Here is a 15,000-nt window from a genome sequence, read left to right as displayed (position 1 = left end):
AAGTGTTGTGCTGGTGTAGCTTAGTGTGTTGACATAGTGGCACTGGTGCAGTGCAAGTGCTGTGCTGGTGTAGCTTAGAGTGTTGACACAGTGGCACTGGTGCAGTGCAAGTGTTGTGCTGGTGTAGCTTAGTGTGTTGACATAGTGGCACTGGTGCAGTGCAAGTGTTGTGCTGGTGTAGCTTAGTGTGTTGACATAGTGGCACTGGTGCAGTGCAAGTGTTGTGCTGGTGTAGCTTAGTGTGTTGACATAGTGGCACTGGTGCAGTGCAAGTGTTGTGCTGGTGTAGCTTAGTGTGTTGACATTGTGGCACTGGTGCAGTGCAAGTGTTGTGGTGGTGTAGCTTAGTGTGTTGACATTGTGGCACTGATGCAGTGCAAGTGTTGTGCTGGTGTAGCTTAGTGTGCTGACATTGTGGCACTGGTGCAGTGCAAGTGTTGTGGTGGTGTAGCTTAGTGTGTTGACATAGTGGCACTGGTGCAGTGCAAGTGTTGTGGTGGTGTAGCTTAGTGTGTTGACATAGTGGCACTGGTGCAGTGCAAGTGTTGTGCTGGTGTAGCTTAGTGTGTTGACATAGTGGCACTGGTGCAGTGCAAGTGTTGTGCTTGTGTAGCTGTGTTGACATAGTGGCACTGGTGCAGTGCAAGTGTTGTGGTGGTGTAGCTTAGTGTGTTGACACAGTGGCACTGGTGCAGTTCAAGTGTTGTGCTGGTGTAGCTTAGTGTGTTGACATTGTGGCTCTGGTGCAGTTCAAGTGTTGTGCTTGTGTAGCTGTGTTGACATAGTGGCACTGGTGCAGTTCAAGTGTTGTGCTTGTGTAGCTTAGTGTGTTGACATAGTGGCACTGGTGCAGTGCAAGTGTCGAGCCTCCTTGGAGAAACTGCCCCACATATGAAGGATCAGGGACAGGCTGGGAGTATGCTGTGCTGTGATTTGCTATGTTGCTTTATGGCGTGTGGTATGGTGTGTTGTGTGGAGTGTTATTGTGTGTTGTGTTATGTGTTATGGTGTGTGGTATGGTTATGTTGTGTGGTATGGTTATGTTGTGTCGTGTGTTATGGTGTGTGGTATGGTGTGTTGTGTGGTGTGTTATGGCGTGTTGTGTGGTGTGTTATGGTGTGTGGTATGGTGTGTTGTGTGGTGTGTTATGGTGTGTGGTAAGGTGTTGTGATGCGCTGGGTTGTGTTATGCTTTGTAGTACGCTGCATTGTATTTCTTCTTGTGCGATGTACTATGTTTTGTAGTCTGTAGTCTGATGTGTTGTGTGTGTGTGTGTGTGTTGTTTTTTCTATTTTGTTCGATGTTCTGTTCTGTGAGTTCTGATTTGTTATGTTTTGTGTGTTGATATTTTTGTGTTTGTGTAATGTGATTTGCTGTATTATGTTTTATTGTTGTGCTCTGCTTTGCCGTGTTATGCTGTATTATCTGGTGTTATGTTATGTTACGCTCTGTTGTGTGGTGTTGTTTGTTATGTTTTGTGTTATGTTTTGTTAGGTTCCTTGTTATTTTTTGTGGTGTTATGTTGTGTTTTCCTGTGTTATGTTTTGTGGTGTTATATTTTGTTTTGTACTGTTATATTATTTTGTGGTGTTATGTGTTGTGGTGTTATACTGTGTTTTGTTATGTTCTGTGGTGTTATGTTATGTTATGTTATGTTTTTGTTGTGTTATGTTTTGTGGTGATATATGTATTTGTTTTGCTGCGTGATTTTGTTTTTTATTTTATTTTTGCGTTGCTTTTCGTTTTACGTTTGTGATGTATTGTGGTGTGTGTGTGTGTGTGTGTGTGTGTGTGTGTGTGTGTGTGTGTGTGTGTGTGTGTGTGTGTGTGTGTGTGTGTGTGTGTGTGTGTGTGTGTGTGTGTGTGTGAGAGAGGGATAGAGAGAGTGTTCTCCGTCCTATGTCATATTATATACCGTTACCTTTAAAAGATTTCTTCCGGCTTGACGGGCTCTTTGATTTTATATAGGAATCACGTCTGCTCATGTCACTGGGACATCCTGTATCATGGAATAACGCAACAAATCTCTATCATCAATCTAGTACTTAGTGTTCTATTCCGGTGTTCAGCGCCATTATAATAATTCTCAACGTTATGATTCATCTGATGGGTCACACATAACAACGCCTTATGTATAAGCCATTGTGTGTGACATACTTCAACTCCCTCCTTATCTACCGAATTAACGGTGGTGGTCTGCAGAAGAGAATTTAGCCTGAAGTCCACCAGGGTGACAACAAAATAAGCCTGGGATTACAACAACAACCACACACACACACACACACACACACACACACACACACACACACACAAGCACAGAATTCCAACACTACCTCTGCTAATACAATACACACGTCACACGTACGCTCACATACACGAGTCACACACACCCCACGCCCACCGTCACCACCACCACTGTCGGGAACTGTAATCATCAGCACAGCACCATTTGTATTGGTCTTTCAGGTGCCTCTGTTGACACGCTCTCAGTTGGAATAGCGTGGCTCAAGTAAGTCAATCATTCAGTCAGTTAAGCCAGTCACTCTGTCACACTCACTCCTATTCACTTTATCACCCTCTGTCTCTCTCTCTCTCTCCCCATATTTTAGGCCACAGTCTCCAAACTCTGAGCACCGACATAACTTTGCTATTGAAAGTTAGATAGGCTGTATGATTTGCTTACGCGATGAAGCTGTGTAACGAACAGACTTTTTTATCAACTTACCCAGAACACTTAAAATATTTTGATATGTGGCACATAAACCCCTTCAGCCCCCGCATGTCACATTTACTTTGTGTTTGGTTCTTTAATGTTGCTGCCGCCAAGCGATTTTGTTCAAGGTGGGACAAATCTCTCGCACTGAAGGATTAATGAAGACTAAACCTGAACCCTATAAGTAAAGTTTTTTCCAGGCTCAGAAAAGAGATCGGTAGATGGCGTGAACAGATACGTCAACGAAATGAAGGGATGAAGACGAATTTGCATTATACATCTCCCCCACCGCCTCCACCCACCCTCGTACACATCAACACGTGCAATGACGAGTATTGTCACTAACTTACGAGGCTCTGTAGGAATTCTTTACTCGTTATGCTGTTCACGACCTGTTATTCTTCTTCTATGTTATCAATGTAGTCTTTGCCGATATAAAAACCATATAATAACGACAAGAGAATATTGAAGTGAAAAGTATAAAATAAATTGTTAAGGAAGAGGTCCTACTAATTTCTTTTTTCCACCAACAAGAATGCGGTCCAATGGGTCCTAAGTTTTTTCACAAACATATTTAAAGATTCACGGAAAGAACTCCCGGAACTACAGCAAAGCCTATTAAATATACAGGATTATGGTCGTGTAGGCTACTAACCTTTCCACTGCACAAAGGACGATTATGGAATAGGCAAAAGAAGAGTGGGGCAGAGAGGGTGGAAGGGATGACTTGAAGGTCCTAGGGTGGTAGAATGGACGAGATGAAGTGAATGAGCAGAGGTAAGGAAATGTGAAGAGAAAAGCGGCAGAGGGAAGGGGAAGGTCGCAGGGCAGGAGGGAAGGAATAATGTGAAGGAATACGTGTGAGAAAGCACAGTTTCGGAAAGGAGGAGGAACGGAATAATGAAAAGGGAAGTATGAGGGAGAACACAAAGGAAGATGGAAGGAACCGTGAGGGGGAACGGAAGGAGTCGAGAGAAAGGGAAGGAAGAGATAAGGAGGAGGTAAGAAATGAGAAAAAGAAGACGGGAGGAAATGCAGTCTTAGAGTAAGTGGAAAGGAACTGCGGGGAGGAAAAAGTGAGGGAAAGCGAAAGAAAAACAGAAGGAATGGACAATGAGTAAGAGGGGCAAGAAAGATGATTTGAGTGTTCGGTATAAATGCAGGAATGGAGGGAAGTGAAGTCTGGTAATGGAGATATGGAAAGTGGGAAGAAAGGATGAGGAGGAATGAAGAATGAAAAGAAGATTGAGGGCGAGAGAGAGGGGAAGAGAAAGACCTATCACTTAAGCACCAATAGATACACAGCGATGTGCCTAAGACGAATCCATCACTACCACACAAATGAATGGCTAATATCTCTATCTATCTATTGCCAGATGCCAAAATCCAGTAAGGGGTGGCCTCTTGTCCCCGAGTTAGTTGTTTTACGGAGAGGGGCACTAACCCTCCACCAACCCACTTGCTAACACGTAGGGAGCACTTATAGTTTGGTTATATGGTTACCGCTCAGCATTGTAAATGGTTTCTTGGCTTGTCAACGTAAAGCCACCTATAAAGAAAAGAAAAGCAATAAGAAATGACAGGAAAGATAAGAGAAATAGGAAGAGAGGAGGGCAGGGCACAGAAAAAGAATGATAAAGGCTAAGGAAGAGATAGGCAGCACTACAACAAGTGAGTGGATGATGGTCGGCACCACCTACCACTAATGACTAATATGCCGAGTGGTAATCCCATAATTATCTAACAAATGGACCTCTGCTTTTAGTGGATTACGACACTCCGATCGGATTTAGCCGTAATGGGATTAAAACTTGGTGAAGGTTGGGATTTATTGGTGACAATGCCACTTAGGGAAAGGCAACTGGTCACTTTTGCCTTCAGTGTCTGGAATGAGTATATTAGACCTTGGCCTCAACACACCAGATGCAGCAATAAAGGAGGAAGCGATACACTGCAACGGAAACAAAACAACAGTAAAGACAAAAATGAATAAAATATATGGTCGTAAAACAATGATAATATAAAAAGACCAACAAAAGTGAGATGACTCAGAAAAAGCAAAAGAAATAAATTTCGCAACCCCAGGGGATGTGAGGAAAAAGAAAAATATATATACAGAGAGAGAGAGAGAGAGAGAGAGAGAGAGAGAGAGAGAGAGAGACTGAAAAGTACGAGTGATGGTGTGCGGGAGAAATCTTTTATACTGGTGGAGGGGAGGGAGGTAAGTAATAGACGTGGAGGGGCATTTGAAACGGCTTTTGAATATGACGTTATGAAGATATTGCCAATAAAGGAGAGAAAGAACAACACAATGGCAGGGAAGGAAAGGGAGAGATGGAGAGGAGGAGGAACGTGAAGGAGGGAAATGCAGGTGAAGACGGAACGGACAAGAGACAACCAGGGGAAATGTACTGCTATGTTCAATATTCCTTGGACACACCTATGGACATAGGGCAAATATTTTTGCTATGTGAAGTTGTACAAATCAAAGAGTAAAAAACAATTGTTTCATCGAGGTGGTTTTTATATGAAGATATTACTCTCGTATTATATAGTCTGGTGACATCTAACTATATATTAATGATGATACAGTGTAAAAACAGAATGGATGAACAGTTTCGAGGAAGTCTTATGTGTAAATTGGAGGGTTTGCAGAAGCTGCTTTGTAGTAAGTCAAAAACTGTGATAAGAAAGGTGATAAAAGGCAGAATGAAAGTGGAGAGGAAATTGTGAACAATTAAGAGGGGATTATATGAGTATTTTAATGAAGATATGAAAGTTAGTACTGGATGTGAAATGACTAGGAGAAGAGGAAGGGCTAGAAGGGTGATCAGTAGGACAGAACTGTGAAAAGAAGGTCAAAATGTGAGAAAGCATCAGGGGCTGCTGAAGTGTGTGGTGAAATGTTGAAACACAGGGGAGAGACAGTGGCTGAAACGACCTGAAATATAAAGGAGACTGGCTGAAAAGACCTGAAATATAAGGGGGACAGTGGCTGAAAAGACCTGAAATATAAGGGAGACAGTGGCTGAAAAGACCTGAAATATAAGGAAGAGACAGTGGTTGATTGGAACTGAAATATAAGGGAGAGAGAGTGACTGAATAGACCTGAAATATAAGTGAGAGACAGTGGCTGAATGGACCTGAAATATAAGTGAGAGACAGTGGCTGAATGGACCTGAAATATAAGTGAGAGACAGTGGCTGAATGGACCTGAAATATAAGTGAGAGACAGTGGCTGAATGGACCTGAAATATAAGTGAGAGACAGTGGCTGAATGGACATGAAATATAAGGGAGTGACAGAGGCTGAATGGACCTGAAATATGAGAGACAGTGGCTCAATGGACCTGAAATATGAGGGAGAAACAGTGGCTGAATGGACCTGAAATATAAGGGAGAGACAGTGGCTGAATGAAACTGAAATATAAGGGAGAGACCGTGGCTGAATGGAATTCAAATATCTGCAGACTGTCCTGAGAGAAAGATAAAATACTACAAGACTGAGAATGTTCTCAAATTCCATTGTATACTCTGGTACAAAAGTATACCTGCCTCTACTTTACAATGAAGGACTTTATCGCCCGTAGACTTGAAACTGAGGGCAGGGGTTACCCTTCCCGCACCCCGCTGGAAGTGGCAGCTCACACCTTCAACTTAAGTGGTAATCTTGAAAGCGTGAAAGCGCACCCCTTCGTGTGGGTAGGCGCCGCAAACAGTTGGTAGCCCTGATTAATTTAAAAATAATAATAATAAAAAAAAAAAAACATGTATGACAGTTTCTAAAATTCACATACAATATAATCTCGTATTGTTAGCAGTTCCTACCTCTTTATCGTTAAAGACTATAGTTTATTTGATTGACCTGTGCAGTTGAGAAGTATGGGGCAGTTGGGGTGCGTTTGATTCGCGGCTGCTGATTGGCCGCCGGTGATGTCACTGAAGTAAATGCAGGCATGTATTGTAGTGTAACATGCAGACGTAGGTGTACAACGTGAGTGGGTATTATAATGCATGGAACATGCGGACGTGGGTGTACACCGTGGGTGGATGCAGTGCAACATGCGGACGTGGGTGTACACCGTGGATGGATGTAGTTCAACATGCGGACGTGGGTGTACACCGTGGGTGGATGCAGTGCAACATGCGGACGTGGGTGTACACCGTGGGTGGACGCAGTGCAACATGCGGACGAGGGTGTACACCGTGGGTGGATAATTTACTTTAAACGTCGCTCATCGTTTTCTAAAACATTATAATCAACTTTTATTTTCTTTGATAACAGTAAACTTTTAAAGCTAATTTTGACCTCTTTAGATGCGGAAATTATTCCATATTTAAATAGGCTGCTTATATTGCAGCCATTTCTAAAATATAAATGTGTTAAAATAAGAGCTGTAGAATCATATCATCGGCGGCCAATCAGCAGCCGCGTATCAGACACACCCTACTCGCCCCATACATCTCGGTTGCACAGGTCAGTCAAATAGACTATACCCTATTTGATTGACCTGTGAAGCTGAGATGTATGGAGCAGTTGGGGTGTGTTTGATACGCGGCTGCTGATTGGCCGCCGATGATGTAAACCTACAGCTCTTCTTTTTTTAACACATACGTTATTTACATTTTTAAAATGCCTGCAATATAAGCAGCCAGTTTAAATATGGAATAATTTCCGAAACTAAAGTGATCAAAATTAGCTTTAAAGGTTTACTGTTATTTACGAAATTCAAGTTGATTATAAATTTAGTTTTATAAAAGGATGAGTGACGTTTGAAATAAATTATCCACCCACGGTGTACACCCACGTCCGCACGTTGCACTGCTTTCACCCACGGTGTACACCTACGTCCGCATGTTGCACTATATTATCTACCCACGATATACACTTACGTCCGCATGTTGCACTACATCCACTCACGGTGTACACCTACGTCCGCATGTTGCACTGCATCCACCTACGGTGTACACCTACGTCCACATGTTGCACAATAATATCCACCCACGGTGTACACCCACGTCCGCATGTTGCACTATAATATCCACCCACGGTGTACACCCACGTCCGCATGTTGCACTACATCCACTCACGGTGTACAACCACGTCCGCATGTTGCATTATAATATCCACCCACAGTGTACACGTACGTCCGCATGTTGCACTACATCCACTCATGGTGTACAGGTACGTCCGCATGTTGCACTATAATATCCACCCACGGTGTACACCCACGTCCGCATGTTGCACTACATCCACCCACGGTGTACACCTACGTCCGCATGTTGCACTATAATATCCACCCACGGTGTACACCTACGTCCGCATATTGCACTGTAATATCCACCGTGTACACCCACGTCCGCATGTTGCACTACAATACATACCTGCATTTACTTCATTGACATCATCGGCGGCCAATCAGCAGCCGCGAAACAAACCCTACTTGCCCCATACGTCTCAAGTGCACAGGTCAATCAAATAGACTTTACATCCACCCACGGTGTACACCTACGTCCGCATGTTGCACTACGTCCACCCACGGTGTACACCTACGTCCGCATGTTGCACTACATCCATCCACGGTGTACACCTACGTCCGCATGTTGCCTACATTTACTTTTCACCTTTGTTTTCGTCTCGTTCTAAATTAACCATCTCCGGAGAAGCGGAGAAGTCTTTTAAAACGATAAAAATATTAAATGCTTATTATTATTTTTTTTGTTTACACGATGTTTTTATCATGAAATTAAACTTATCACACACACCATACGGTCCTACAAATTCTACATAGTTTTCTTTGCATAAGGCTACTATATTGTGACGAAGGGGCATGCGAAGGGGTGCTATGAGACTCCCCCGTGGATTCCAGTACATTGCTGTGGTAATCCTATCCCGTTCGCCGGGGAACGCTCTCCCTTTCGTGTGTTAAGACTGCCGAATGATACGGATAGTGCAAGGTGAACGCCTGCCCACAGTTTAAGACTACGGCCTTATGTCATTTTCCTCCCCGACGCATCATATCAGCGAGAATCATCTACGGGCAAGAATCACACCAATCCTCTCTCAGATAAGAATGATTAGTGAGTAGATAGAAGCGAGAAGAATATGACGTGATATATTAGATGAACCTTTGTCCCACGCTCAGGATGGGGAAAGTAGATTGTGTGTCAGTCATAACAGTGTTTGTCTTTGCGCCGCGGGAAAGGAATATTGTAGGATAATTATGAAAACGTAGGAGTGAGAGAACAAGGGGAACAGCAGGAAACAAACAAGGGTGTTTATGGAACAGGGGTTTAGACCAGATCTCTCTGTTGTAATAAGCAGAGATGGAAAGGGGGAAGCTGTATGCTGCCTTCCTGACTCTGGGTAAACATACGTTGAGGCAGACAGACAGGAAATACTGGTGCTGGGAAATTATGGAGCTGGTGGGAAATTACTGAATAAGGATGCAAGGGCGGTGATTTAAAACACACACACACACACACACACACACACACACACACACACACACACACACAATATCCTTTCCTTAGTCTTCTTGAATATATACAGAACGTGGAATTCTGATATCGTTCATCCCCATAATAAGACAAAAGTTGTGTGTGTGTGTGTGTGTGTGTGTGTGTGTGTGTGAAATTCCTCCATTAAATGTGAACAATACAATCAAATACATATATCAGAATTAAGTATTCCAAGCTATAATAAAGGCATCTATACGCATGCTAGCATTTCACCTGTCTGCCCCGGGCAACAAGTTATAATATACTGGCTTTATTATACTGGAGTTGGGTTACGCCTGACTCCATCCATTAAATATTATACCGCGCTGGAGGTCAACAAGCGCGTGTACTGTGCGTGCACACGGGCACATACTGGCATAGGCGCAGGCACACACACACAATATATATTAGAGAGGTGGAAACAGACAGACAGAATGATATATAGAGGTACTGACAGACAGATAGATTGACATAAAATTCCACCCCTGTTTTAGTGTAACGCATGAGGCGAAAGGAATCCACCAACAAGATCATAAAAGCACAGAGGTATGTAAATTAGCCACAGTGTGGCCAGATAAATGACCCACATCCATTCACGCATCATTCAAGCCTGCAGCACTGTCGGCCTCACAACACAGGTTTAACGTTATACAGACTGTAATAAAATGGATTTATAGTGTCTGCTGGGAAAAGAATTTCTCGATTGCTAAGTTAACATATAAATGCAGTCATTGTCATGTGCATCTTCAAACATACTCTACCTAAACACTGCGATCATTCGTCAACTTCTTTCCTTTCTCAACGTTCATACCTTGCATATACACACAACCACTTACCAACCCCATCGACGTTTTTCCTGGCATTCCGCACATCATACCATTACAGCACAATTCCCTCTACCCACAGATCAACAGATTTCCCTGTTTCACGAGCTTGTTATTTCCTAACATATCCATCCTACACACACCACACTTAGTTCCAACTCTTTTGATCTAACCCTTGAGACTGCTACTCCTGCCATTCCATGATATCACACTCATAGATAGAAGTCGCTGACATATCCTGTTGCAGTCCTGATACAGCCTGCACACTCAAAACTCTATTTTACATCAAGGGCTTCATAAAATCAGCTAATTTACTTCCGCTGAAAGTATTCCCATCTTTCTTTAACGAATACCTATAATCTATCATTGTGTATAGATTACATGAACTCTTCCGCCAAATCAAGCCTCTCCCTATGTAGCAACTTTACTCAATCTATATTCACTATCAGAATTTGTCTCTCATACATATTAACAAAACTCTGAACCAGTCTACAGAGATATCCCTTTACAATTAGCAATCAGCACAGCATCATCCGCATACACCAAATACGAAATATTCCACCTCGCTCCATGCATTACAGCTTCAGTGCCTTACCCTTTACCCAACATTTGCTTTTACTTCTTACGTTACACCACCAATTGATATTTAACAACGCTTGTGCAATCAGACACCCGTGTATCACTCCATTACTGATATGAAGCAACTCACGGAAATATCCATCTACTATACTTTTGCATACACACAGCTGCCATCATAATACCTCTTTATAATACTTAACAGCTTACCTTCCGCACCATACATGCATAATACCTTCCACAATCTTCCCTCTACAGTATCAGACGCTTTTTTCAGATAATATATAGCCATTTTCATATGCATTTTCTCCTATTTGCCTTGCTGTTAAGTATTTGGTCTGCACATCCACTGCCACTCCAGGAACCACTTTTGTCATCTCATAATCTTAAACCCGTCTTACCTTATCCATCACGACTCATCTGTTACGCCGGTACAATACGAGTAAGGTAGTAAGGCTGAAGCAGGCCTTGATGAACCCATTCAATAAAGGGACCAACTGATATAATACTTCACCATTTTGTAACTTCCATTATAATCTGCACAATAAACATCAGGCGGAATGACATCTCACACAAATATTTCAGATGGCGGTATGCACTGTGTATTTATCCATATATTTCCACTATACTATCGGTCCCATTGCATAAATAACACTGCATTTATTCCTACGGTACAACTTTACTGGCAACCCATTCATAGCAAGTTATGATGGATGTTATGATCAACATATCTATCACTTTTCACTCACCAGTTTTGGATTTCATTTACCTTAATACATTTCCAATATAATACATAAACGCCACAACATCACGCATCACATTACAGACACACAGGCTATATTTCAAAGCCATGTTGCAAAACTATTTACCCTGAACCAGTAACCAATTAACCAACCAATGATCAAGTCACAAACGCTCACTTTCATTCACCAATTATTACAAATTACAGTAAATACACGTAAGCTGAGCTGCCACCTGCCGTCACTTGTGTCAAGGAATACTGACAGAATAAACACAGAAGCAGAACAGAGAGGAGAGAAAGTACGAGCCAAGTGTGTAAAATACAAGGGAAAAAAAATCAGGAGACGTAGAGTGAGAGGGAAATGAACGGGGATAAGAGGGCAAGGATATCGAGAAGTATACAGAAGTACATAGAAAGTACAGATACAATAACAGGAAGTGTGTTGGCCCATGACGAGGTTATCTGTTGAGGGAAAAAAAAGACTAATTCTAATAAGATCAAACCAACGCGTGAGACAAAAGGATAGAAAAAGAGGACCGATGCAGTAGAGACAAAAAGTGATGAGAGAAAGGAAGACAGAGAACAATACTGATTACTGGAGACAAGAGACAACAGAACAGAGTCAAACACGAGAAATGAGGGAACCGGAGAGTAATACTAGAGTGTAAAGGGAAGATGGAAAGAGTAAATAGGTGATAAGAGCGGAAGAAACAGAGGAGGTAAAAAAACAGTAGAAGACTCTGAACTTGAGAGGGGAACAACAGGGAAAGGGTGAGATGATTAAATATGGCTAAGTATGAGAGAGAGAGAGAGAGAGAGAGAGAGAGAGATGAGAGAGAGAGAGAGAGAGAGAGAGAGAGATGAGAGAGAGAGAGAGAGAGAGAGAGAGAGAGAGAGAGACTTTCGCACACCGTAAGACTCAAGTAATATTAATATACAGGTTATATATAATGAAGCACATCATACTTGAACTTTAAGGAGTACAGTATGCATCGACATCTTTTTAATTATTTTATTTATTTATTTATTTTTTGAGGAAGTGTTTTGGTTCATTCATCCTCCATTTTTCCCAGTGAAAGCATAGAGGCTCTAGGCAAAGCCACTTAATCCCGTCAATTAATGTCCCAACATCAAGGCAAGGGTCACCAGAGTCATTCACCCATGAGTGGCATTTTATATTCAATAAACCACAACCCTCCCTCGAATGCAATCGCTTAGAGGGCCCATCCGCTTCGAGCGCCCTATCCCACTAGACCACCAGGTGTCATTATGTTACATGGTTACCACCTAGCGTAGTTAATGGTACCCGCACGAAACCATGTGGCATGACTTGATGTAGAGTCGTCTTAAGGCTGGACTACTGTACATCAAGTGAGCAGACGATAACAGCCCCCACTTACCATAAACCACAGCTATGGAGTAGGTTTTTGATGGAGAAAGTATAGTTGTTGTATCATTATCAAACTTCGTGACTGGGTCGGCCACTGAAGTCGTACGGCGTATTGGTAGTAAATATGTAGAGAAATATGAACGCCGATTAGACCAAAAAGCATATACATACTAAAACTAATACAAAACACTGCAATTTCCTGCCAAATTATAAGCATCACAGTAACGCGTTGAACATCGGCATATCCAGCGTTCCACGTTATATTACACTCGCCATATACATCATCCGTATATATATTACTGAACTTTGTTTCAGTGCACCAAGTGGCTTGTATTATATTATTATATTAAGTTTACTATATATATCACAAGAAGGTTAATCTTACTTTAGTTCATTACACCCACAAGCCTGTATAATATCACACACTATCTGCAGTACTATAGTTTTTATCAATTTATACAGTACTTCAGTATACCCAGTGCCTCATATCATGCTTCATTCACTATATACATCATCTCAATGTTCATCATGTTACATTAGAGCCAGAAATCCTATCTTGCCACCCTGAGCAAGTCTTTAGTACCAATTAGCCATAAGCCGTCAGTCACCCCGGGGCCATGTGCCAACTGTTCCCTTCCCATTATAATAGGAACTGGAGGCCAAGAATGTAAACACGGTTAATTGGATGGGCAGGCGGAAGCTGATTTTAACGCCGGGGAGTTGGTTAGCGCGTGTCAATACCCGATACAGAGGGTACGATAGACAATGTGGGCAATAGATACACGAGGGGAGTTGGTTAGTGCGTGTCAATACCCGATACAGAGGGTACGATAGACAATGTGGGCAATAGATACACGAGGGGAGTTGGTTAGCGCGTGTCAATACCCGATACAGAGGGTACGATAGACAATGTGGGCAATAGATACACGAGGGGAGTTGGTTAGCGCGTGTCAATACCCGATACAGAGGGTACGATAGACAATGTGGGCAATAGATACACGAGGGGAGTTGGTTAGCGCGTGTCAATACCCGATACAGAGGGTACGATTGACAATGTGGGCAATAGATACATGAGGGGAGTTGGTTTGTCGTCCATTAAGGTGCGGCCTGAGGGTACGATATACGATAAAGGGGAATGAGTACACGAGGGGACTGAGAGCAGACGGAGGGGTACTGAGGAGATGCGAGAGGCCGCCACAGACTAAGGAGGGGGACAGATTCGTGATGAGAATGTGAGATAAGACGTAGGGAAGGAGGGAATAGGGAATGTAAATAAGGGAGAGTTGTATAGGGAAAATGGAAGAAAGGGAATGTCACAAGCAGAGAATGACAACAGATAGACGGAGCGTAAAGAAGATTGTGTTACAGGCAACGAAAGGAAACAGACAAATGATGGAGCCTAGAGAGAAGGCGAGGAAGGAGAGACGGGTATATGAATCGATGAACTGAGGAAATATGATAAGCGATAAGAGGAGAAGAAAGAGGAGGCGAGGGTACAACAGACACAGAAAGGGAAGAAATATTTGAGAAACAAGGGAGAGGGTGTAACAGACAAAGGAAGGAAACAGATACTGAAAGAGATGGGAAGAGACGCAAAATAAGGGCGGGAGAAGAGAAGGAAGACTGAAACAGATAATGGAGGAGAAGCGATACAAGAGGAGAACAGAGGAGATAGAGATGTGGATGGGGGATGTGCAGGAGAAAGAATGGACCTAAGGAGAGAGATGAGGTGTATAATGGATAAGAAAGGGGGGAGAGAGAGAGAGAGAGAGGAACATGACTACCTTATACGAGAGATATTTCTATTATACCCGAACTAAAATATAACTGTCTTAACATTTTCTAAAGCCCAGCGGAATGAACTGCTTGAAACTTTCCCGTTTAATATTACTTTTATAACAACTGACGCAACTTTGGTCTTGCTCTGCTTTGTGTGTGTGTGTGTGTGTGTGTGTGTGTGTGTGTGTGTGTGTGTGTGTGTGTCAAAAATTTCTGGACGGATTTTACACATTATTTATAGAGGAGTTGCTTACTAACAAAAGTTGAAATGAGAAACTTTTGGCACAATGGTGGGGGATGAAGAGGTGGGGGAGGTGCTTTGGAGAGTGGGTGGATAGGCAGATGGAGAGCTAGGGTGGTGGAGAAAATGGAGAGATGAGGGAGAGGTAGATAGGTGGGGAAGGTGGAGACGTGGGGGGGCGGTGGAGGGGTAAGGAGGATGGAGAGGTGGGATGTGGAGGTGGGAATATGAAGAG

The sequence above is a fragment of the Coenobita brevimanus genome, chromosome 97 (genome assembly GCF_032717465.1).
Source record: "Coenobita brevimanus isolate Jiangsu-jjx chromosome 97, ASM3271746v2, whole genome shotgun sequence".
Lineage (NCBI taxonomy): Eukaryota > Metazoa > Arthropoda > Malacostraca > Decapoda > Coenobitidae > Coenobita > Coenobita brevimanus.
The sequence above is the reverse complement of the archived record's forward strand: the minus strand, read 5'-3'. Positions refer to the sequence as shown.